Below are 23,778 nucleotides of genomic sequence, written 5' to 3' on the forward strand. Positions count from 1 at the left end.
GATTTTTATGCTTTGCCTACATAAAATAGGAATATTTTCTCTGTTATTGGTTTATTAATGGGTCAGTTGCTAGTAACTTAATGAAGCAGTTCGGAGGGAAAATGTTCCACACCATTTTAGGATTGACCCATATTGTATAGTATTTAAAGGTGCTCAGAAGGAGTTGGTTTGCAGCATGTTTTGGATTTTAGCTGCAAGCTAGGATCACATATACAATTGTCTATACCCTTTTGTGTGAATCTACATAACAGTAATGCAGACATCCATTGTTCCCAGACATTTCAGGTTAGTGCTGATTTAAAATTCCTATATTCCTAGACCTTCCTTTTATATTCATTGAATGAGAATCTCTTGAGGTTGGGCCTAAAATCTACATTTTCAAAACAATCCCCATGCTTCTTATTACTCTAAATTTTAAGAAGCACCATTCTAGGAGGTATACAATCAATTTGGTTAATTACAGCAACCATATATCCATTTGCCAAGTCCGTCATGATTTCAAATATTCTGTTTTATAAATGCATCTATGATTTTTCAATTATGGGCCCAATTTTAGGTTCAGATAATAGATTATCCATTGGAATAATAAATGGTCCTTTCCAAATCTATGTTATCTGATAACCTATAACTGAATAAAAGTTTTTGTTTCTATATTTGTTTTGTCTGTTTACAAAGTATTGCTTTTTGTTTTATATACCTAATTTGTAAAATGCTTGATGAACGAGGTAAGGTATTTTTGATTGCAAAGAGCAGAAATCAACATGAATTAACTTAAGCAACAGAGAGAATGAATCTCTTAGAGATATTCCAAGGATGTTTCTGGATTTCAAGGAAGAGCTAACAGTGAAACCTGGGTGATGGAAGAAGCAGGAATACTCCAGGGATTCAACAGCTAATACTTGTGGACATTGTCTTTAGAGCACTGGCTGCAAAATAATTCTTCTCTAATGGCAGAGTCTAATTTTACTTGGCTGTCTCCTTCTTCCCAGCCTGACTCAAGAGTAAATCCTGATTTGTCCATACCAGTCATGATAATCCCTTGCTGGTTGTCAGTGATTGGTTTATGGGTGGGCATAGAGCACAGTTCTGGCCAGTGATATGTGAGAGGAGGTCTGCTGAGTGGCTTTGGAAAGAAGAAACAGAATAATCATTTATTTTCTTATACTGGACTGGATGTTGCCGTGTCTGCATGTGATGCCTGAAGCTATAGTGGCTATTTTGCAGCCATGAGGAATGCTAGCCAAAATCAAAGAGAACATAACCATGTCCAAACTGAAGATGGGAAGGAACTTGGGTCTTTGATGTCATTGTGGAATGTTTATACCTCCTTGATGTCATTATGTAGTACCTTACCTCTGAATATCTTTTTTTTAAAATAAATTTATTTATTTATTTTTGGCTGCGTTGGGTCTTCACTGCTCTGTGCAGGCTTTCTCTAGTTGTGGTAAGCGGGGGCTACTCTTCATTTCAGTGCGCAGACTTATCATTGTGGTGGCTTCTCTTGTTGTGGAGCATGGGCTCTAGGTGCGTGGGCTTCAGTAGTTGTGGCACGTGGGCTCAGTAATTGTGGCTCATGGGCTCTACCACGCAGGCTCAATAGTTTTGATGCACGGGCTTAGTTGTTCTGCGGCACGTAGGATCTTCCCAGACCAGGGCTCGAACCTGTGTCCCCTGCGTTGGCAGGTGGATTCTTAACGACTGTGCCACCAGGGAAGCCCTGAATATCTTGTTATATGAGATAATAATTGCCCTTCATATTTAAAGAGTGAATTTTGATTTTTTTGTTATTTGTAGCCCAGATACTCCTAACAGACAATTAAGGAAAGAGGGCTTAATTTAATTTTCACCCCTGGATCTGTCAACAGTGGCAGAGAGACAGTGTTACATGATGCAGTCAAAATCTCCAGGTACTTTCCTCTATATATTGGGGCTATTCTTAGAAAAGGAGAAATTTGGGGGAGTTAAGCAGCTTCCTAAGAAGTGATGACTATAGTCACTGTAGAAATTCAACCATGAAGAAATAAAGTCACTGTAGAAATTCAACCATGAAGAAATAGTGGAGAACCTAAAAATTCCCTAGACATAACCATGTATCAACATTTATACTTTGTGTGTATTCCTCCATACTTCTTTGCTTTATGTAGAAAAGCATATATGAAATTATTTAGCAAGATTCAAGAGACCACACAGATCATTGAGCAAAAGGCCTTATGTCCATGGGACTAAGGTAGTAATGCACCAAGACATATGGCTTTGTCTTCAGGTTCCCTCAACAAGTCCTTTGGGTGGCCCTCTCCCAGGCTCTCTTTGTCATTATTCTCCTCCCTGATGCCAAAACCCTGCCTCCTGGCATTACATAAGACCTCCCCTCTTGGACCTTGCCCTGTACTCAAGACTGATTCTTTTCTGTGCCCCCAACTGCACTCCCATTCTCTCTGTGCCCTGCTCTTGGATAGAAAGAATCCATCAACTCATCCTCACCGAGATGTCAATAGTAGATTTTCTCTTAACATGTTAATCTTTCAACAGATATCTCTAAAAAGAGTTTTGCTGGATGGGACAAATCTTTAATCCGACAAACTAAATGTCTAGTGGATTTTGTCTGCCAAGGGACTTGGAGACAAAAGGCAGATCAGGGACAGCAGTGGTCGTCTGGTGGCAAGGAGTTAGCTGCTTTCCTCCTGTGGGTTTGGTTCCATTTGTGCTGGTTTCTCCTTAGAAGAGAGGATCTGCGTGTTGAAAAATTGCCACTATATTTCTCTCGCTAAGCTTGATGGTATTATAACTTGTCCCCTCAAAGTTTATGTTGGACTCAGTTTGCAGGCTATATTCCACAGGTCAGCCCATAAAACTTTCTGTCTTCAAAGGAAAAGAGCTTCCAAAAAAAAAAAAGAGTATTTGCCATTTTCATTGGCAGAGGGAAAAGACATCCTTCATGAAGATAGCCTGTAACAGAATTTCAGATATCTAGTATGGGGATTATGGAGATACTTTTAGTCAAGATTTGGGACCATCACCACCCTTCCAAAATCATACCACATATAAGGCAATCTTATGATCCAACCTTTGGTAGATATTAGGTTTCTATCACCATTTTATAACAAAATCCATAATGGAAGCACAGAGTTAATGGAGTGTGTGTTGACATAGTGATGATCTGTTTTCCTTTTCAGTGATGATCTGTTTTCCTTCTCCTTCTTTTTTTTTTTTTTTTTTTTCAGGTTTGGGTTTGATCTTGGACAAAACCACCCCTTCTTTATCTGGGGCTGGATTTCCAGGCACCCTCTCCTCTGCTCTCTCATCATACCTCTTCTTTCCCCAACCTGGAGTTTTCACACCCACACTCCTGCGCTTTCTTCCTTCCTTGCTGCACTACTTCCCTAGTTTACTGACCCTAACTTTCATCTTCTCCAGGTCCAACCTCTTGACTAACTAATGTAATTAACTAATCAGTATTAAAATGTGCCAGTGGCCCAGGTATGTAAGGTTGCTTCAACATTCAAAAATCAACATAAGTGAACTTCCCAAAGCCTCAGTGCTGTGAAGAGGGGAGACATGATCAAAGCCCAAGACTGTCTGGTCTCATTAACTATTCTTCAGTTAAAACAAAACAAAACAAACAAAAAAGTCCAGGTGCTCCATTAAAAAAACAACCAAAAAAACTGGTCTCAGAGCTCATATCTTTCCTTCATGCCCTGGGGCCTCTATATTACCAGTTTATTATGTAAAAACATAACTCAGAAACAGTCAGGTGGAAGAGATGAATAGGGCAAGGTATGTGGGTATGTGGGAAGGGGCAAGGAGCTTCCATGCCCTCTCTGGATGCACCACTGTCCTGGAATTTCCATGTGTTCACCAACCTGGAAGCTTAGCAAAGACATTTTAGATATAACATCAAAGGCACACAATCCATGAAAGAAATAATTGATAAAGTGGACTTCATTAAAATAAAAAAATTCTGCTCTGTGAAAGACAATGTCAAGAGAGTGAGAAAACAAACTCACAAACTCTCCACAGGCTGGGAGGAAATATTTGCAAAAGCCACGTCTGACAAAGGACTGTTATCCAAAGTATACAGAGAACTCTTGTAACTCAATAATAAGAAAACAGCCCGATGAAAAAGTGGGCCAAAGACCCTAATAGATCCCTCACCAAAAAATATACAGGTGACAAACAAGCATATGAAAAGATGCTTCATATTAGCTGTCATTAGGGAAGTGAAAATTAAAACAACGAGCTACCACTACACAGCTATTAGAATGGCCAAAATACCCAACACAGACAACACCGAATGCTGTCAATGATGTGGACCAGCAAGAACTCTCATTCATTGCTGGTGGAAATGTGAACTGGTACAGCCACTTTGAAAGACAGTTTGGTGGTGTCTCACAAAACTAAACACACTCTTACCATATGGTCCAGTAATCACTCTCCTTGGTATTTACCCAAAGGAGTTGAAAACTTATGTCCACAGAGAAACCTGAACATGGATGTTAATAGCAGCTTTATTCATACTTGCCAAAAACTTGGAAGCAACCAAAACATCTTTCAGTGGTGAATGGATAAATAAACTGAAGTTCATCCAGGCAGTAGAATATTAGTTCAGCACTAAAAAGAAATGAGCACTCAAGCCATGAAAAGACATGGAGGAATCTTAATTGCATATTACTAAGTTAAATAAACCAATCTGAAAAGGCTACATACTGAATGATTCCAACTATATGACATTTTTGAAAAGGCGAAACTATGCAATACAATAAAAAGATCAGTGGTTGTCAGGTACTGGAGAGAGATGATTAGGTGAAGCCCAGAGGATTTTTAGGGCAATGAAAATACTCTGAATAATACTGTAATGTTGGATGCATGTCATTATACATTTGTCTAGACCAGTAGAATGTGCAACACCAAGAGTGAACCCTAATGCAAACTATGGACTTCGGGTGTTAACGTTGTATCAATGTAGGTCCATCAGTGGTAACAAATATACCACTCTGGTAAAGGATGTTGATAGTGGGGAGGCTGTGCATGTGGAGGGGCAGGTGGACTATGTACTTTCCTCTCAATCTCTGTACCTTCCTCCCTGAACCTAAAACTGCTCTAAGAGAATTAAGTCTTAGTAAAAAAAAATAACGTGCTAATGAAAGAAGACTAAGGGCTCTCCCAGGTAGTCAGTGTTTTGTAACTGGAGCCTTCCAGAGACAAGACACCAAGCAGGTGTTTACTCTCTGCATTAGGGAATGTAAATTGGTGATGTTTCTAAGTGGTAGGTTAAAGAGGTAGTGACCAGATTTTGCAAACACCAATAATATTTCTAAACTCGCCCTACCTGGAAATATTTTCTTTCCTTCCCTCTGTCTTTCTGCCCATCATTCTACTTTCTAACTTCCTCTTACATCTGGATTTTTTGTTCCTTTTTCCTTGGATTATTAAGGTTTAGCATCAGTACATCACAGACTGAGTTTAACAAGCACAGGTGAGGGCCACAGTTGTCCCATTTGTTAAAGTCAGAATTATTTTAGCTCTAGGAGTATTGCTAAGGTGGTATTGGTGTCCTCTGTCTGAAATATTTTATAAACTAAAAATATATGTATATTTTATCTAAGTAAATTTTTTAAAAAATGAAATCTCATGTACTCACATTTGTCCATTGTTTGCCTCTCCCTAGCCCCACCTTCATTCTCAGATAACCACTATCCTGAAACTGTGTTTATGGTTCTCTTGTTTTAACTTTATTTTTTATTACATATGGTTACCGTGCCAACAATAAGAGGTTTAGTTGTGCATGTTTTTGGGTTTCCTATAGTATACTTTAAGATTTTTGTTGTTGTTGTTGTTGCGGTACACGGGCCTCTCTTACTGTTGTGGCCTCTCCCGTTTCGGAGCACAGGCTCCGGACGCGCAGGCTCAGCGGCCATGGCTCACGGGCCCAGCCGCTCCGCGGCATGTGGGATCTTCCCGGACCAGGGCACGAACCCGTGTCCCCTGCATCGGCAGGCGGACTCTTAACCACTGCGCCACCAGGGAAGCCCCTATAGTATACTTTATACTTCTGCAGCTTGATTTTCCTCTCAGGGTCATGTCTATAAGATTCAGCTCTTGATCTGAGCAGCCATAGTTCATTTTCACTGTTCCATGGGAGTCTGTAGTATGAACATACCATCATTTTGTATCCATCCTTTTCTTGGGAGACATTTGAGTTGTTTCCAATTCTTGGATATTATGAATATCTATGTTTTGATCAACATATGAATATAGGGACTTCCCTGGTGGTTCAGTGGTAAAGACTCTGCACTTCACTGCAGGGGGCACAGGTTTGATCTCTGGTCAGGAACTAAAATTCCACATGCCACTCAGCGCGGCCAAAAAAACAACAACATATGAATGTATTTTTGTTGAGGACATATGGAGAGAAAGGCTGGAATCACAGAGTATGCCCCTCTTTAGCTTTATTAGATAATGGTACACTGTTTTCCAAAGTAGCTATATTAATTTGTATTCCCATCAGTAGTATGTGAGAGTTCTTACTGCTTCATATCCTTACCAGCATTTGGTAGTTTCAAACTTTTAAATATTTGCCAATATGGTGGATAAAAAATGATATCTCCTTGTGATCTTAATTTGTGTTTCCCTGATTACTAATAAGATTAAGCAACCTTTAATACATTTATTGGACATTTGTATTTCCTGTTTTTGAAATGCTTTCTGTTCATTTTTCTATTGGGTTTTTTCTTTTTATATTGATTTATAAACTTTTATATGTTTTTGATGCCAATAATTTGTTCATGATGTGTATTGCAAACGTTTTCTTCCAGATTACGACTTGTCTTTATTTTCTTGATGGTGGTCTTTGATGATCAAGAGTTCTTAATATTTATACAATAAAATTCATCAAACTTCTCTGTTAGAACTTTGCGTACCTTGTTTAAGAAAATTGAGGTAATAAAATATTCTCCCATAATTTTTTCTAAAACTTTTCAAGTTTGCTTTTTACATTTGAAATTGAGACTTGGGGTATGGTGTGGGGTATGGAATACAATTTCAATTTGTTTTCCATATGGATATCCAATTTTCCAGTACTGTCAATTGACTAATGCTCCTTTCCTGAGTGGTCTGCAATACCAGCTCTGTGCTAGAGCAAGTTTCCACACATATGTGGGTCTGCTTCTGGGCTCTCCATCCTGTTTACCCCTACACCAATATCATATGGCTTAATTACTACGGCTTTACATTAAGTTTTGATATCTGGGTAGAGCAGATCTCCTCACTTTGTTATTCTTCACGAGTGTCTTAGCTATTCTTGATCTTTGCTGTTCTGTATATGACTTTAGAACAAACTCACCAAGTTCTACTGACAGTTCTACTGGGATTTTAGGTGGAATTACATTGAATTTTTCAATCAATTTGGAGAAAATTTATACCATTATGGTACTAATTCTCTCTTCCTATGATTATCATAGTTCTCTTCTTTATACTTGTCTTCTTTAATATCTTTCTATTGAGTTTCATAATTTTGTCTATTAAAATCTTGTGCTTATATTGTTAGGTTAATTCTTGGGTTATCTACATTTTTTGTTCTTCTTAAGCTTCTTGCTCTTTGCTACTGATATATAGAAGTAAAATTTCAGTTTTTATATTTATCTTGTATAAAACGACCCCAATAAACTCTCTTATTCATTCAGTAACGTGTCTGTAACTTACTACCTTTTCTTATCTTATTATTGTCTAGATCCTCCAGTACAATGTGGAACAGAGTGGTGACATCATTGATTTATTCTCAATTTACAGAGAATGCTATTACTTCACTATTGAGTATAGGGTTTGCTATGTGTTGATGAAGTTTCCTTCTATTCCTACTTTGGAAAGAGGTTTATTAAATTACAAAGAGCTGCTGAATTTTATTGATTTTTTTCCCCATCTCTCAATGTGATAATATAGTTTTTCTTCTTTAATCTATTAATCTAATTTTGTAAACATTTTATAAATTTGAGTCTTCTGATCTATAAACAGAATGTATTTCTCCATGTATGTACATCATCTTTAATGTCTTTCAATTAACTTTTATAATTTTCTCTATACAAATCCTGCATATTTTTTGTTTGATTTATTTCTAGGTATCTTTTTTTTTTTACAATGTTTTAAATGATAAACATTTTTAGAAATACATTTTCTGTCTCTGGATTCCAGAAATGTACTGACTTTGGGGTGGGGTCTGGATTTTTAATAACTTATTTGTATGTTCTTTTAGATTTTCTATGTAGACAATTATATCCCCTGAAAATATTGACAATTTAATTTCTTTTTCTCCCTTCCTCCCCCAATGTACCTCCAGTACAATATTGAACTGGAAGTACTAATAATAGTGGGCATCCCTGTCTTATTCTTGACTTTAAATAGAATGACTTTAACATTTCACATTTAACGTTCACTCTATATAATTGGTAGATACCTTTCATCAGAGTGAAAGTTCCTTCCTGCTCCTGGTTTGCTAAGCATTGTTTAAAATCATGAATTCTTCTTGCCATATATCAAACCTTTTTTCTACATCGATTGAAATGTTCACGTGATTTTCTTCTTTGTTTTGTTAATATGGTAATAACAAAACTATGTTAAACTAACTCTTATTTCATGAAATAAACCTAACCTCATCATGGTTTATTATCTTTTTCACACCTTGCTGGATTTAGGCTGCCAATATTTTACCTATGATTTGTACATCTATGTTTATGAGAAAAATTGCACTGTAAATTTTCTTTCTTATGCTGCGCTTGCCTGGTTTTGGTACCAAGGGTATACTAGCTTCATAAAATGAGTTAAATAGTGTTCTCTATTTTTCTATTCTCTAGAAGAGTTTAAGACTGGAAATCTCTTCCTTGAATGCTTGTCCCATTTGTCCTTGAGCTTTTTAATTTGATTCTTCTCATCTCATCTCCTCAATCTTCCGCCTCTCTCTTTATTTGTTCCCTCCTGCTATAGTCATTTTCTAATTCCTTGAAGAGCTTCTTTGACTTAAAAGCCCCAAGGAGGGACTTCCCTGGTGGTCCAGTGGTTAAGACTCCATGCTTCCACTGTAGGGGGCACAGTTTTGATCCCTGGTCAGGGAACTAAGATCCCACATGCCAAATGGCGTGGCCTAAAATATAAAATTGAAAGAAAAAAAAAAGCACCAAGGAAATTGGGTTGAAGCCCAAGTATCAGGATGGTTTTTAACTGATGTTTTTAACTTTTCCAAATATAACATTTCTTTGTGTTCAGTGTGACCAATTAGTACTGCCTAGATGTGAAAAAAATCTTGCAGTCATTTAAAATAATACTGATCGTTAAATGAGAATTTCAATACTCTGTTGATAACTACCTATTTTGAAATATTTTTGAAACCAATTCAGTCACATTCATAACATGGTAATTCTAGACCTCTCTGCCTTATGACTTTCAACAATGAAGGGAAACAATTCAGCTATGTAAAGAACACATCAAAATTTCATGGGGGGCAAGAGCCTTTTCAAAAATAAGCTATGATGATTTTCCAGGTTTTTCTATAAACCTTCAGTTCTGTGTTCTATATTTCATAGATATATATATATCCTCTCCTCTCCTTTCAAATAGCACACGTGCGATTTTCTTGATGGAACATTATTTCTGAATCATAAAGATTAATTCTCTATAAGAAAAATCCAGGACTGTTTTTTCTTTATTTTAGTTGAAATGTAAATATTTTTAAACCCTCCATATCAATTTGATCTCTTTTCTTTTAGTGACTTAGTAGCTAAATACCAAATTCTCTTACAAAATGCAAATTTTTTATTCAAAATATAATTAAATTATAGCACACACAGTTTATAAGCAATTATAGTCACATAATGTATATAATTTGGAATTTTTTGGTAGAAAGTCTATAAATGCACAGCTACCACATTAGAATAAGAAATATTATAATTCTTTTTTGGAAATAAGATATAGCAAAAATGTCATTTCTAGGTAAGGATATAAAGTAAGTAAAGTAGGTGTCTCTGGAAGAATACCAACATAGCCTGCCTCTGTGGGAATTCTACAGGGGTCCTACCAGTTAATTAGGTCATTTTATACTGAGAACATACACCAACCTCGGAATCTGGATTAATTCTATGGTCATATATGGTGATTGTTAAGATTACTAATGTCTGATTTGTGTCACTTCTTGTGAGCAGTCCCTCCTCAAAAAACCTTAACTGAATTGGAATATTCAAAAACAGATTTCTGAGTTTTCATGGGTTTAACCAGAAACCCCCTCTTTCTCAATCCTAGTATTGGTAGACATTGTGATGAGTTACCCAGCTCTCCATTCAGGAAGAAGGACTTTGTATTAGTTTCTAGGGGTGCTGCAAGAAAAATTGCCACAAACTAAGCCGTTTAAAACAACAGAAACTTAGCTTCTCCCAGTTCCGGGGGCTAGATGTGTGAAATCAAGGTGTCAGCAGGACCTCACTCCCTCTGAAGGCCCTAGGGTAGAATCTCTCCTTGTTTCTTCCAGCTTCTGGTGGATCCAGGCACTCCTTGGCTTTCCAATCTATGCCTCTGTCTTCTTATGGACATTTCCCCTGTGTCTCTGGGTCTTCTCCTCTTCTGTCTCTTATAAAGACACTTGTCATTGGATTTAGGGACCACCCAGCTAATCCAGGATGGTCTCATCTTGAGATCTTTAACTTGATTACATCTGCAATGATGCTCTTTCCTAATGAGGTCACATTCACAGGTTCTGGAGGTTAGGATGTGGACATATCATTTCGGGGCTACTATTCAATCTGCTGCAGACTTATTCCCCCAACTACTGGTAGGAGTCTCAGAAGGCAGTCTCCGCTATCAGCTCTCTTTGGAAATTGTCTCTTTGAGGAACTGCCTTGTCCAGGGCTTCCTTCTATGGGCAGCCCACATCCAAAACTGATCAAGTGAGTATAAAGGCCAGGCCTTCTTTGCCCAACTTGGAATGACTCTGTAAGACCACTTCAGTTCCACTGTGGTCAGAAGAAAGCTTCATTCAGGCTGCACCAGAGCTTACCTTCTCTGCCTGTTCGTTCTCCTCCTCCTCTTCCCTCGCCTCCCTCTCTGTCTCTTGATTCTGCTTAACAGGAAACCCCGCCTGAAACACTTTGTAAATCAACTAGAGCTCAGTTTTTTAAAATGTTCTGTTACTTTCTGGTGTACAAGCAAAATGATTCAGTTATACATATATATCTATTCTTTTTCAGATTCTTTTCCATTATAGGTTATTATAAGATATTGAATATAATTCCATGTGCTATACAGTACGTTCCTGTTGTTTATCTATTTTATATATAGTATTTTGTATTTGTTAATCCCAAACTCCTAGTTTATCCTTCCCCCACCGCTTTCCCCTTTGGTAACCATAAGATGGTTTTCTATGTCTGTGAGTCTATGTTTTGTAAATAGGTTCATTTTTACTATTTTTTAGATTCCACATATAAGTGATATCATATGATATTTATCTTTCTCTGCCTGACTTCATTCAGTATGACAATCTCTAGGTCCATCTATGTTGCTGCAAATGACATTATTTTGTTCTTTTTTATGGCTGAGTAATATTCCATTGTATATATGTACCACATCTTCTTTATCAGCCTGAAACACTTTGATAAAAATTATTCATTCATTTATTCACTCATTGGTTCATTCACTCACTCAATTTATTTAATTACATCAATAAATATTTATTAATCACCTACTATGTGCCAGGTGCTTTCTTTCATAAGTACATATGGCACAATGAACATATTTGAATCTTTCTTTGTTAAATCAGGATCTGTCAGCACCTAATGCTGACCATCCTGAGGCCTCATTTGTTAGTTGTAGATACTAAGGACTTAGGAGAAGACCTCACAATTTGTCTTGGAAGTTCTCTTCTGTTTTGAATAAATTCCAACCAGACATAAAATTCTTTTGCTGTGATTTTGTTTCCCCCTAACAAAGGGACCCACAAAATCTATCAATTGAGTGTCCTGATCTATCAGGGTTTGCCTTGATTCTAGACTTTGTGTTGTTTTAGGCCCATCTCTTAACCTTATTAAATCTCAGTATGGAGATAAGGAAAGAAGAGGAAATAGAGACAGAGTCATAACATTAGAAGCATCACAGGATTACAGAAGGTTAAAGCACTGTCAGAACCAAGAGTTGTGTGGGCAGCCCAACCTTCTTTCACTGTAGATGGGAAAACTGAGAGTTCATCCCACAGTTGCCTGAACCATGCAGTGTCTGTGACTTTTATCTGATTATTTTGTGTAGGAGCAGTTGCCTCTCCATCTAGTTGGTAAACTCCTTTGGGGCAGAATCTGAATCTCATACTTTTCCAGTCTGCTCAGTGTCTAGAAAAATAAGAGATGGGTTTTGAATAAATAATTGACTGTTCAAGCCCTCTTCATCCAGCAAAACTGCTTCAATCACACGGGTAGTTAGAGTCTTAATTTTTTTATGTGCAAAGACCTCTAGAGGAAATCCAATAATCTCTCTCATCACTCAAATCATAGGTTTAACAATGATCACTGTCAAGGAGTTCCTCTTAAAAATATAACCTGGCCTTGCAGAATAACCCAAAATGTCATAAATATGCACAAAATTTATACTAGCCCTGTTCCTTCACAAGAAGTTCACAGATAATAAAGCAGGTTAGAAATAAAACCAGCACTATTTTAAAATTTAAGTGTCTAAATAGCTACTTAATCATTATTATTATTATTATTATTATTTTGCTGTATGCGGGCCTCTCACTGTCGTGGCCTCTCCTGTTGCGGAGCACAGGCTCCGGACACACAGGCTCAGCGGCCATGGCTCACAGGCCTAGCCTCTCCGCGGCATGTGGGATCTTCCCGGACCGGGGCACGAACCCATGTCCCCTGCATCGGCAGGTGGACTCTCACCACTGTGCCACCAGGGAAGCCCGGATTCCCTCAATTTTAAGAGAATAATGGCAAAGCCAGATTGAATCCTAGCTAGAATAATGTGTAACACTTCTGGCACTGTGGAGCAATCCATTCCTGTTATATTTTAAAATTTTAAATTCTGCAAATCAAAAATAGAAAAGCAAAATGAAAATAAAAATCACACATACCCTACCACTCAGAGATCACCAGTCTTAATATTTTGGCGACAACTTTTCCTGAAAACAAACACACACACCTATACATATATTCATGGGATCATACTTATGTACTATTGTATAAACTGAACTTTTTTTTTTTACACAACATAACATTGCAAATATATTTCCATATCAACAAAAACATTTCTGTAATTATATTTCTGCAACATAATTTTAATAGCTACATACTATTCCATCATATAGAATACATGTTCTATACTGGAAATAATGTGCACAATAAAATCATCAGTATAGGATTTTTAGACTTTTCCAATGCTATTTTTGTTATAATTAACAGCACTATGATAATTGTAACTAAACTCCTTTAAGCATCCTTATTAAACTCCTAATTTCCTTAGTATAATTTCTTTTTTTTAATAGATCTTTATTAGAGTATAATTGTTTCCCAATACTGTGTTAGTTTCTGTTGCACAACAAAGCGAATCAGCCATATGCATACATATATCCCCATATCTCCTCCCTCTTGAGCCTCCCTCCCACCCTCCCTATGCCACTCCTCTAGGTCATCACAAAGCACCAAGCTGATCTCCCTGTGCTACGCTGCTGCTTCCCACTAACTATTTTACATTTGATAGTGTACATATGTCCATGCCACTCTCTCACTTTGTCCCAGCTTACGCTTCCCCCTCCCTGTGTCCTCAAGTATGTTCTCCAAGTCTGTGTCTTTATTCCTGCCCTGCCACTAGGTTCATCAGTACTTCAAAATGTTTGTACAATGTTAAGTTTTTAAATACATAACACAAAAATTTGAGGCACATTTATATATTTTTATGAATTATATTCTCTACTTAGAGAAATTTTATTGGTCTATTATTAAATCATCATACCAAAATTTTCACTTCCTCTTTCTATACTTAACAGATTCATACAAAATTTTCACTTCCTTTTTCCACACTTAAGGTTACATTATGATGACAATGAATATACTACTTGGAAATTGTACTAGGTCTTATTTTAACTAAAAGTTAAAGCAGTTACCAGCTGCTTACTTTCTTGAATCTCTTCTACACTTGGAATTTCAATAACTGGGCTTGTAACCCAATCTTTTTGTCTACGAATATAGGCGAATCTCTCTAGTAGTTCTATACATTTTTTGATTAAATTGATCATATTGCAAAGAACCATAAGCTGTCACTATTTAAATTAGGTGAATTTAAATTAGAATATGCTAGGCCTTTTTGATGTGCAAATTTACTTGTAAAAGCCTTGTCCACATAGCAGTTAAATGCTCAGTCTTTCCATATTAGCACAGCATGAAAGGCAAGTTTTTATATCTTGGTAGCACACATTTACTTTAAAAATATGCATATATGTGTGTAGATGCATTCTAGGGGTATGCTTTATTGCTTACAGATATGGAATAAATTATTTAACTACCAAGCCAAATATTTGCAAATGTGTTTTGCTGCTGCTTCTAGTCTGTATAAAAAACCACCAGCTAGACACTCTCTTTTCTGCTATCTCAACCTTAGAAAAGAGTATAATTTAGCACTTTGCTTGATGATTAACTCTTTTCCAAGGCTCAGAAAATGCTGATGGTTAGACAAGGGACAGAATATTTTAACTTTAAATTTTGGGTTACGTTCACAGCATGGACTACTTCTCTTCACTCACACAAACTGAGAAAAATGTAAAAAAATATGACCCTTTTAGGGACAACTGTTATGACATGCATGAGTTTCCCTAAGTAAATGTAATGCCTGTATACAAGATGCATTGAGACAATATGCTAATTCATATATTTGGGAAGCATTGGGGACATGGGAATTGGCAAGTCATTTTCATAGGAAAGTCCGATTTTTTAGAAACACAACAAATTGGGCAGTGGTATTATGACTTTAATCATTTGGATGAAACAATGAGATAATTACGGATAATGACTCACTGCTGTACTTTCAACACCTTCAGGGTTCAATTTCACCCAAAAGTGAACAGAGCCAGCACCACATGGTCTGCTATCAAGCACTGACCTCCCTGATTCAAATGCAAAATGCTATTGCAGATGAAATTCACTGGGACAAAATGTTCAATAGAAAGATTACATTTCCAGTGGGGCAGAAAGATATTTGCCAGCATCTAATTAAAGCACCGATACAAAATCTTGGATTTCAATCAGCGTTGAGATAGAATGGCAATAATCCAGTAGCAAGAATGTAGCGAGGGCTTTGTTTCTCGTAGCATTATGCGTTTTCCCCATCTACAATAAAATCTTGAAAATTTTTCTAGGGGGATAGATATGGAAAGAAATAATCTTGTAGTCATTTTAATGTCAGCCACGCAACGCATTCGGTGAAGCCTCTGCGGACGGATAACTTTGCCTCTGACTAGCGGAGGAAAAGGTGACATCATTTACATTTAGTTCAACACGTGAAAGAGCCTGAAATTCTCTGCACCATAAATGTAGCATCAATTTTCCACCTTTGCAGCCCCACCTCCCATGATTAATATAGTCCAGCCATTTTATTGCCGGCATTTTATCCTTTTCCCCTAGAAGTAATTTACTGACTTAATGGAAAAGTGAGAGATTTGCTTTAACGGATTTTATGAATTTAAGCAAAAGGGCCCGCTGAACATTTCCCTCTGGAGAGAGGTTATTCTTTGGCCAGGAGGCATTTGTAATAGTTCAGTAATCAAAAAAGATTTGCCTCCGACTTGCTAATTTGCTCAGTCTCTTAAGTAACAAAAGGATCTAAACTCTGCCTTTCAATTTAAAGTGAGCCCATAAAAGCTTCCAGCTTAGCAAGAAATCTAAGAATCCACAATCTGAGCTTTTAACCCCATTTCAATTTGTGCGAGGGTAATATCATTAGGGGCTGATTTCTACTTCGGGGTAGCCATGGCTTTTCATGGAATTTAGTCCTTTATCTGAGAGGTGGTGGGGTGGGAGAACGCTTTGGAGCAAACTACTCCAGAAATAAACCTTGTTCTCCCAGAGGGATCAGAAGCTGGGAACACTGCAGATTTCATGGGAAGGGCTCTTTCCTCTGAAGTTTTTGGTCAAATGAAGCCAGGTAAGACCCCTGGACTAAGTTTTGATTAGGGTGTAGAAAATTCAACTGTATTCTTCTTAATTTGCACAGCTGCATATGAAAAAGATACAATTGGGCAGAATTATGACAGCGTCCACAGCTGTATCCCCAGCGTCTAGAACAGTGGCAGACACTGGGATGCTCAGTAAATATCGAATGAACTGTAATAGCACAGAGCTTTTGTCATGGGATATTGTCAGTATCAGGGAGAGACACTGCCCTGTTGCCTAGTTATATCCACAGCCTGCCATTCTTTTTTTTTTCTTTTTCTTTTCTTTTTTTTTTTTAATATAGGGAGAAACAGTGCAGAACCTTGCCCTTTTTTTTTTTTTTTTTTTTGGTGGTACGCGGGCCTCTCACCGTTGTGGCCTCTCCCGTTGCAGAGCACAGGCTCCGGACGTGCAGGCTCAGAGGCCATGGCTCACGGGCCCAGTCGCTCCGCGGCATGTGGGATCCTCCCGGACCGGGGCACGAACCCGTGTCCCCTGCATCGGCAGGTGGACTCTCAACCACTGCGCCACCAGGGGAGCCCGACAGTTCTAACTTTTAAAATCTTGTCTCACTGCCCCTTAAATCATTGCTTAACCATGTTATGGTTACAGTTAAGCTCATTATAATTAGACTGGGAGGCAGGGAGATAACAGGAAGGAGGGAAGAGGTTTTGCCAAAGTTTAATTCAACTAAATTGTCTCCTCTGGATATATCATTCTGAGAGTTATTTAAAATCTGACTAAGCAAGCATGGACAGCCTCCCACAAATAAGGTAAAAGGGTTAATAATGCAAGCATAGGTAGCTCAGCATTTTCTGATATCCAATGTAATATCAGTAGTGATGAGACTAATTATGTTTGGTTTATAAAAGTATATGAAGAACTAACTGGAAGGAAAACATGGCACACTTAGGCAACCGGGAATAGTTCAGTTTGACAGAAACATAAGCCAGATTGTTTCCTTAACAATACCCTCTCATGTCCATTAGACATTTTCCCTGCAATGTCCTGCTATTCCTAGTACAGTTCTTCCTGATCACTTTGTGCAGGCACCACCTGACGACCCTTACCTGGCCCGCCACGTTGGTTTGTTAATAGGTTAAATCATACCAAAGTCTTTCAATTTTTAGAACTGAGGTATAAAATAAACATCACTCTGGTTAGAATAAAAGTTCCTGTGGACTGCTTGCCATAGGCAAAAGAGACAAAGAGAAAGAGAGAAAGAAAGAAAGAGAGGGCTTCCCTGGTGGCGCAGTGGTTGAGAGTCCACCTGCCGATGCAGGGGACCACGGGTTCGTGCCCCAGTCCGGGAAGATCCCACATGCTGCGGAGTAGCTGGGCCCGTGACCCATGGCCGCTGAGCCTGCGCGTCCGGAACCTGTGCTCCGCAACGGGAGAGGTCACAACAGTGAGAGGCCCGCGTAACGCAAAAAAAAAAAAAAAAAAAAAGAAAGAGAGAGAGAGAGGGCAACATGTAAAGGAATTTTGCCTTTATAAATAATCCCTCCATTTTTCTTTTATCTTTTTCAAAATGTGGATACAGTTTGTCTTAATTTTAATTTTTAATGAATTAATTAATGCACATATGTAGTTTAAACAGTCAAATAATAGTACAAGGACTCTGCCCCAAACTTCCCTACTAGTAATATCTCTTCTTTTAACTGCTTATCCTTATTTCTAAATAATATTCTTAGGCTACTATTTCTTGATTTTTTTTTCAGTTTTAGATTTTATCTGACTTCCTACTATGTAAGATGAGAATTTAATTCTTATCCACATATTCTCCTCATTCTCCTATGTACTTATAATTTTCATTTTATCAGTATTCAATATCAATTTAATCAATATTTCATTTAATTCAGTGTTCATCATTTTGTTAATATTATTCACAGCTAAGCTACATAGTATTCTAGAAATACATTTCTTTATGGTACAAGAATTGCCTCATATTTTTATTTGCTTAATTTTCTATGATTCATCTCCAAACTCTCTGAAAGAAGTGTAAATATCCTTCCAGTACATTCTTCCACACCAAGTAATCTAGCTGTTCCATTTTGATCATTTTACAGACATCCTGATGGAGTCCCACATTCTCCAGCTCCCATTTGGCTTGGTTGTGTCCAGTCCTGCTAGATGTTGAGAACAGTCTTCTCCCCTGCCCTGTATTGCATCTCCTGTTTCCCAGACCCTATGTCTTCTTTCTTGGCTTACTCCTTTGTTTCTGCAGAAGAGTGTCATAAAACTTCTTTTCTTTCTTTTCTTAAAATAATATAAACTTGTATGGGCAATGAAAACTACTTGTTGGAGGTTTTTTAGCTACATGTTTTTCAGACTTGAATTTTAATACAACTTGCAATATACCTGAAAGTCAAAGACCACCAAAGCTCCTTAGACCACCCTTTGAGAACCTTTATTCTATTAGTTCAAGAATCAACCAAAACACAAACATAGTTAGACCTATTCTTGTCACTATGAGAAATACAGAGAAAAATATAAGACACCTAAGGAGTTTACAGTCTGATTGAGAAGTATGGTAGGCAGAATAAGGACCTCCCAAATCATGTCCTAACTCCCAAAACTTGTGAATATGTTATGTTACATGGCAAAAGGGAATTAAGGTTGCTAATCAGCTAACCTTAAAAGGAGAAGATGATGATGATGTGATTCCAGTGGGCCCAATGAAATCACATGGGTCCTTAAATGTAGATGTGAGAGGCAGAAAGTGAGGTGAATGCATGCCACCTGAAACCTACAGTTAAACAAAGACAGAATAATTGCGCTAGTCCCCTAAATTAGTCTGTTTGTTGAGTCAGGGATTTCACTTTCTCTCATCAACTAGAGTTTGGTTTTGGAGGTCTGGAAATCAGTTACTTATTTGTGTGTAAAACTTATACCAAAAAGCAGAATTCCTCCTATTAAGCGTGATTAACCCTTCACATGAAGACAAGATACTTTCAAAGTTGACTTGGTTAAATCCTCCTAAAACAGTTACTCCTCAGGACCAATACCAAAAGAACATTCCAATGCTCACCTATGCATTCCTCTCACATGCTACAAATATATCTTGCTGTACTTTTGCTTTTCTTTGCAATAAGCATTTTCAGTTGTCTTGCCTAGGGGTTTTCACAGGCAAATAATCTTTTCTCTGAGAATCTGAACTGTTGTTAGTGATTAGAATTCCAAGGCAAACATGCCAAGAAATAACTACAAGCGCCTGATTATCCTATAAGAATATTCTTCAGTTCTTAATTATTTGTCACATTTGTACTTAGCAACAATAAAAGCTTCTTCACTTCCTTCTGTGGGAAGTTGTGATAATGTTTTTACTTGAGGCTCCAATTGTAACCAAAAGTGGGGTCTGGCTGCTCACCACTCAAAAGCCAATAAAGAGGCCAGGTTGGTGGAAAGGAAAGTTTGCTTTATTTAGGATACTGGCAACTGGGGGTTGGGGGAGGGCGGATGCCTGTCCAAAGGCCGACTCCCTCCTTCCCATCCCCCCACCCCCCGACAATCAGCCCACAAGAGCTTTTATAGACAGAGGGAGGGGCCTGTATGTAGAAACAGCACCGTCAGCCCTGACGGTCATCTTGAAACTGGTCATCGGTGGTCTGACCAGCGTCATCTTGATTGTTTTAAGTACAGTTAATCTTCAGTTTCTGAGCCGGTTTGTTCCCACTTCCTTGAGGCCAGTCCTCAGAATTGTGGTAGCCTATGTCGTGGCTACAGTCTGGTCACCATGTAGTTAACTTTTACCTGGTGGAGGTTCACTATCTATAAGACAGCTCACAGGATATGGCTCAGAATATTACCTATTTAGGTCCTTGACTTTGCTTACTGACTAAACTCTTATTGTTTTGTCCTGTTTTTCTTTGCTTCTGCATTTTTCTCACTTCTCTGATTAAACTTATTCTTTGGCTAAAGTTTTTTTCACAGACAAAAGGCAGGTGGAGGACATGGGGGGCAAAGACCTGCTCCATTTCAGAATCACCAGGGCTGTGTAGGAATTTTCAGTGCTGGGAGTGCTACTTCAGTGCCAAGAATATGGGAATTTTTAAAGAGAGGAGTGTAGGTTTTTCAAAAATGGCATTATCAACCCCCTTATGTAAATCAAGACCTTCCTTGACTGGCCTCTCACTGGTTGCAAGGTCTTGTGGTTTACAGAAAGTAGTTAGAGGAAGAAAAACAAATGAATCCTGCATCCTGGCTGCTTTGCCTCATTTGCCATTTGAAGGGAAACATCACGCATTTGCAACATAACCTTTTTTTTTTTTTTCTCAACACGGCCCCAGACACCAAAAGAGAAACTATGCCAAAACCAAGGAAACAAGAAATCAGAGGAAGATGGAGATCAGAAAATGTATATTAAAGATCAGGAGCCAAGAGCTTCCCTGGTGGCTCAGTGGTTGGGAGTCCGCCTACCGATGCAGGGGACACGGGTTCGTGCCCCAGTCCGGGAGGATCCCACATGCCGCGGAGCGGCTGGGCCTGTGAGCCATGGCCGCTGAGCCTGCGCGTCCGGAGCCTGTGCTCCGCAACGGGAGAGGCCACAACAGTGAGAGGCCCGTGTACCGCAAAAAAATTCAGGAGCGAAGGAGGAAAGAAAAGGATTCTAAAAGACTGTTAATTCATTAGATTAAATTAAGGTGTTTAAGTCAGTAAGCAAGGAGCTTGGGAGGCTCTAGGATTTTTGTTTTGTAATGTTTTAAAGTTTAAAAAATCTTCAGAGCTGAGTTACATATTTGGTCAATCAATGACAAACCTATAGAACATCTATGATTTCAAGTTCTTAAAATGAAAAAGACTCAAGCCCACGGAATATTACATAAGGGAATATTTTGGCTAAGACAATCAGGACTTGAGTAATACCTTCCTCTGTTTCTCAAGAATAACAAAATCTACCTTCTGGTTTTGGGTGCAATGTTTTAACTGTACTCTACATCATTAACCTAAGGATGTTAGAAGGGGAAAAATGGTCTCTTTTTTTTGGCTAGTAATTTTGCTGGAGTGAACTGAGTGAATGGCAATAACTCTTTAGGGAATTTTTAAGAAAAAGGAAATTTTCATGATCAAATTCTGAACTAAGAAAGCAATGTAAGTTACTTTATTCTAAATTAGCACTTTACAATAAGGTAAGCACCAAAGCAAGGATTTTATATTGTTTTCCTAGCTGCAGGAGATTCTGTTCAATTCCATGAAATACTAAGGAACAAAGGACTAGTATCACAGAGTGCCTACTATGTGCTAGGCACTGCGTAGTAACTTACAGTGCATGTAATCCTCAATGAGGTACTAGTATCCTCATTTTTCAAATGAGAAAACTGTGGTTCAAAGAGGTGAAACAACTTGTCTGAGATAAAATCCAGATCTGTTTTAATCCAAAGCATGTAATCATCCCACCTCCCCACTGTGACCCCAGGGAGTTAGCTAGTGTCTAATGATGGATGTGATACTCAAAAACATATAACCAAATTAATGCTATAAATGCCTTTAGAGATACATATCTTGGTACTTCAAGGAGAGAAAGAGCGATCTCACAGAGCTGGAAATGGCAAGTTCAGGCTTAGCCTTCTCAGTAGAGAACAGTCTGGAATTCCTTGGCACAGCAGAGAGTGGCAGCCACCCAACCAGAACCCTTTAGCCCTGCCTCAGAGTCCTCAGAGACCAGTAGAGACACATCCCATCAGGACACGGGAGCTAGTTGAGTGTCCCTGAGAAACGGCTATAGGCCCAGCACATTTCCGGCTTCTGCTACGCACACCTGCTTGCTCTGGCTCTTGCCTGGCTTTCCGGCTGCTCCTATCTTATTCACTTGCTACCTTTTTCACTAATGCTGCCACTCGGGGTTTTTCTCGGTTCCTCCAAGCTCTCTCTCCCTCTCCTCCCATCTTAGGGCTATTGCACATGCATCTACCTGCAACGTACTCCAATCTATCAGGATTTTTAGATGGAATCATCAGAAACCGACTCTGGCTGATTTAAGCCTAAGAGAAATGGAGTGTATTGGGTGGCTCACAGAATTTCCAGGAAAGCTGCAATACGAGGCTTGGAGATTAGGAAGGGACAAAGCAAAGCTGGACAAACAGAATTTCAGGCAAAATCACACCCAGAACCAGCCTGAAGAGGGCTCTGTTGCCTTTGCCTCTGAATGCAACGCTCCCTTAGACAAGGATATCCTGGAATCACTGCTCCAGAAACTGAATGTTGCTACCACACTCATTGCCACCAAAAGAAATTCTCAGCTCTGCTTTTTGGTATCACTAGTTCCTGATTCACTGCCTTAGACAGATGACTCTGACCAAGTCTGGGTCACATTCCCAAATTCTAACTGCAAGGAAGGCTAGGAAAGTGAGTAGGTGGGCTTTGGAGAAGCGTGCCCCTTACCAAGACTCACACCATGGGAAGGAATTCAGGAAAGGAATTCAGATGCTAAATAGCCCAAAAGTTCCACCCCTCATTTCTTCCCCTGCTTGCCTTTGCAAGACTGGCCTCTTTACAGTTCAGGTCTTTTGTTGAACCAGCTCCTCAGAGGCCTTCCCTTGACCACCTTATCTTAAAAGATCTTCAGTCTGCACCATGTTTGTTCCTTCACTGTACTTATCACAGTCGATCATCATTTATTTGGACTGTACTGTTCATGAGTACCTTGACTGCTTTGTTCACCTGTTTCCTAGTGCCCCCGACCAAGCCTTACACAGATGCTCTCAGTGAATAGCCGTTGAATGAACGAGTAAGTGCATGAATACTTAAGAAGGCAGAGACTCTATCTGCTTAATTTTCTCTAGATTCAATGTAGCTTTACGTTGAAGGAGTTTCCACACATTACACTGGGAATTAATCAAATTACTTTATAGGCACAGTCACAGTCTTATTAATCAGTACAATACCATGTTCCATTTTGTATTTCCATTATTATTATTTTTTACTTGAATGGTAATGCTTATCTAATTAGCATGCGATCATGCTATGGATTTTCACTCGGCAGTTTCTGCTCATAATTGGCCACTTTTCTTACCTGAAAACATAGAGATTTAAAAATACATTTGAAAAGGTGTATCTTGCTCTCCGTAACAAATCAGGTATAATCTTGTGTGCTATTATATGCCAAGTGTTTTCTTATAGAGAACTTCATAATCGAGATCCAGACGTGGCATTAATGACTAATGACTTCCCGGCTGTGTCAGGATCTGAGCTCATTAAACCTTTTTAGGAATGTCTTCCCCACCACTAGGCTGTTAAGTCCCTTAATGGTGCCTTAATTGGGGCTTTTATTGACTGCATCAGCTCAGTACATATGTTTTTAATTCATCATTAGCTTTACAGTAATGAGTGTAGCCACTCAGTCTCCACTTCCAGCAAGCTGGCTCCTGGCCCTGTGCCTCTGGACTTTGAACATGACTCTGGTCTAGTACTTCTCCACCACAAGAATCTGAGACCCTGACATCTAGAGTCTTATAGATCTTTGCATTTTCCAGAATGTTCAACAGAGAACTGGACACATATTAATTATTACTCCGTTGAATGTTGGCTACATGAGGTTAGTGGCTATTTTAAAGTCTCTTTTAAGTGTGTCTGTGTTCTATCTCCACACTTAATGTAGTGCTTGTAAACACTG

Source organism: Hyperoodon ampullatus, assembly GCF_949752795.1.
Source record: "Hyperoodon ampullatus genome assembly, chromosome: 8".
In the NCBI taxonomy this organism is placed as follows: Eukaryota; Metazoa; Chordata; class Mammalia; order Artiodactyla; family Ziphiidae; genus Hyperoodon; species Hyperoodon ampullatus.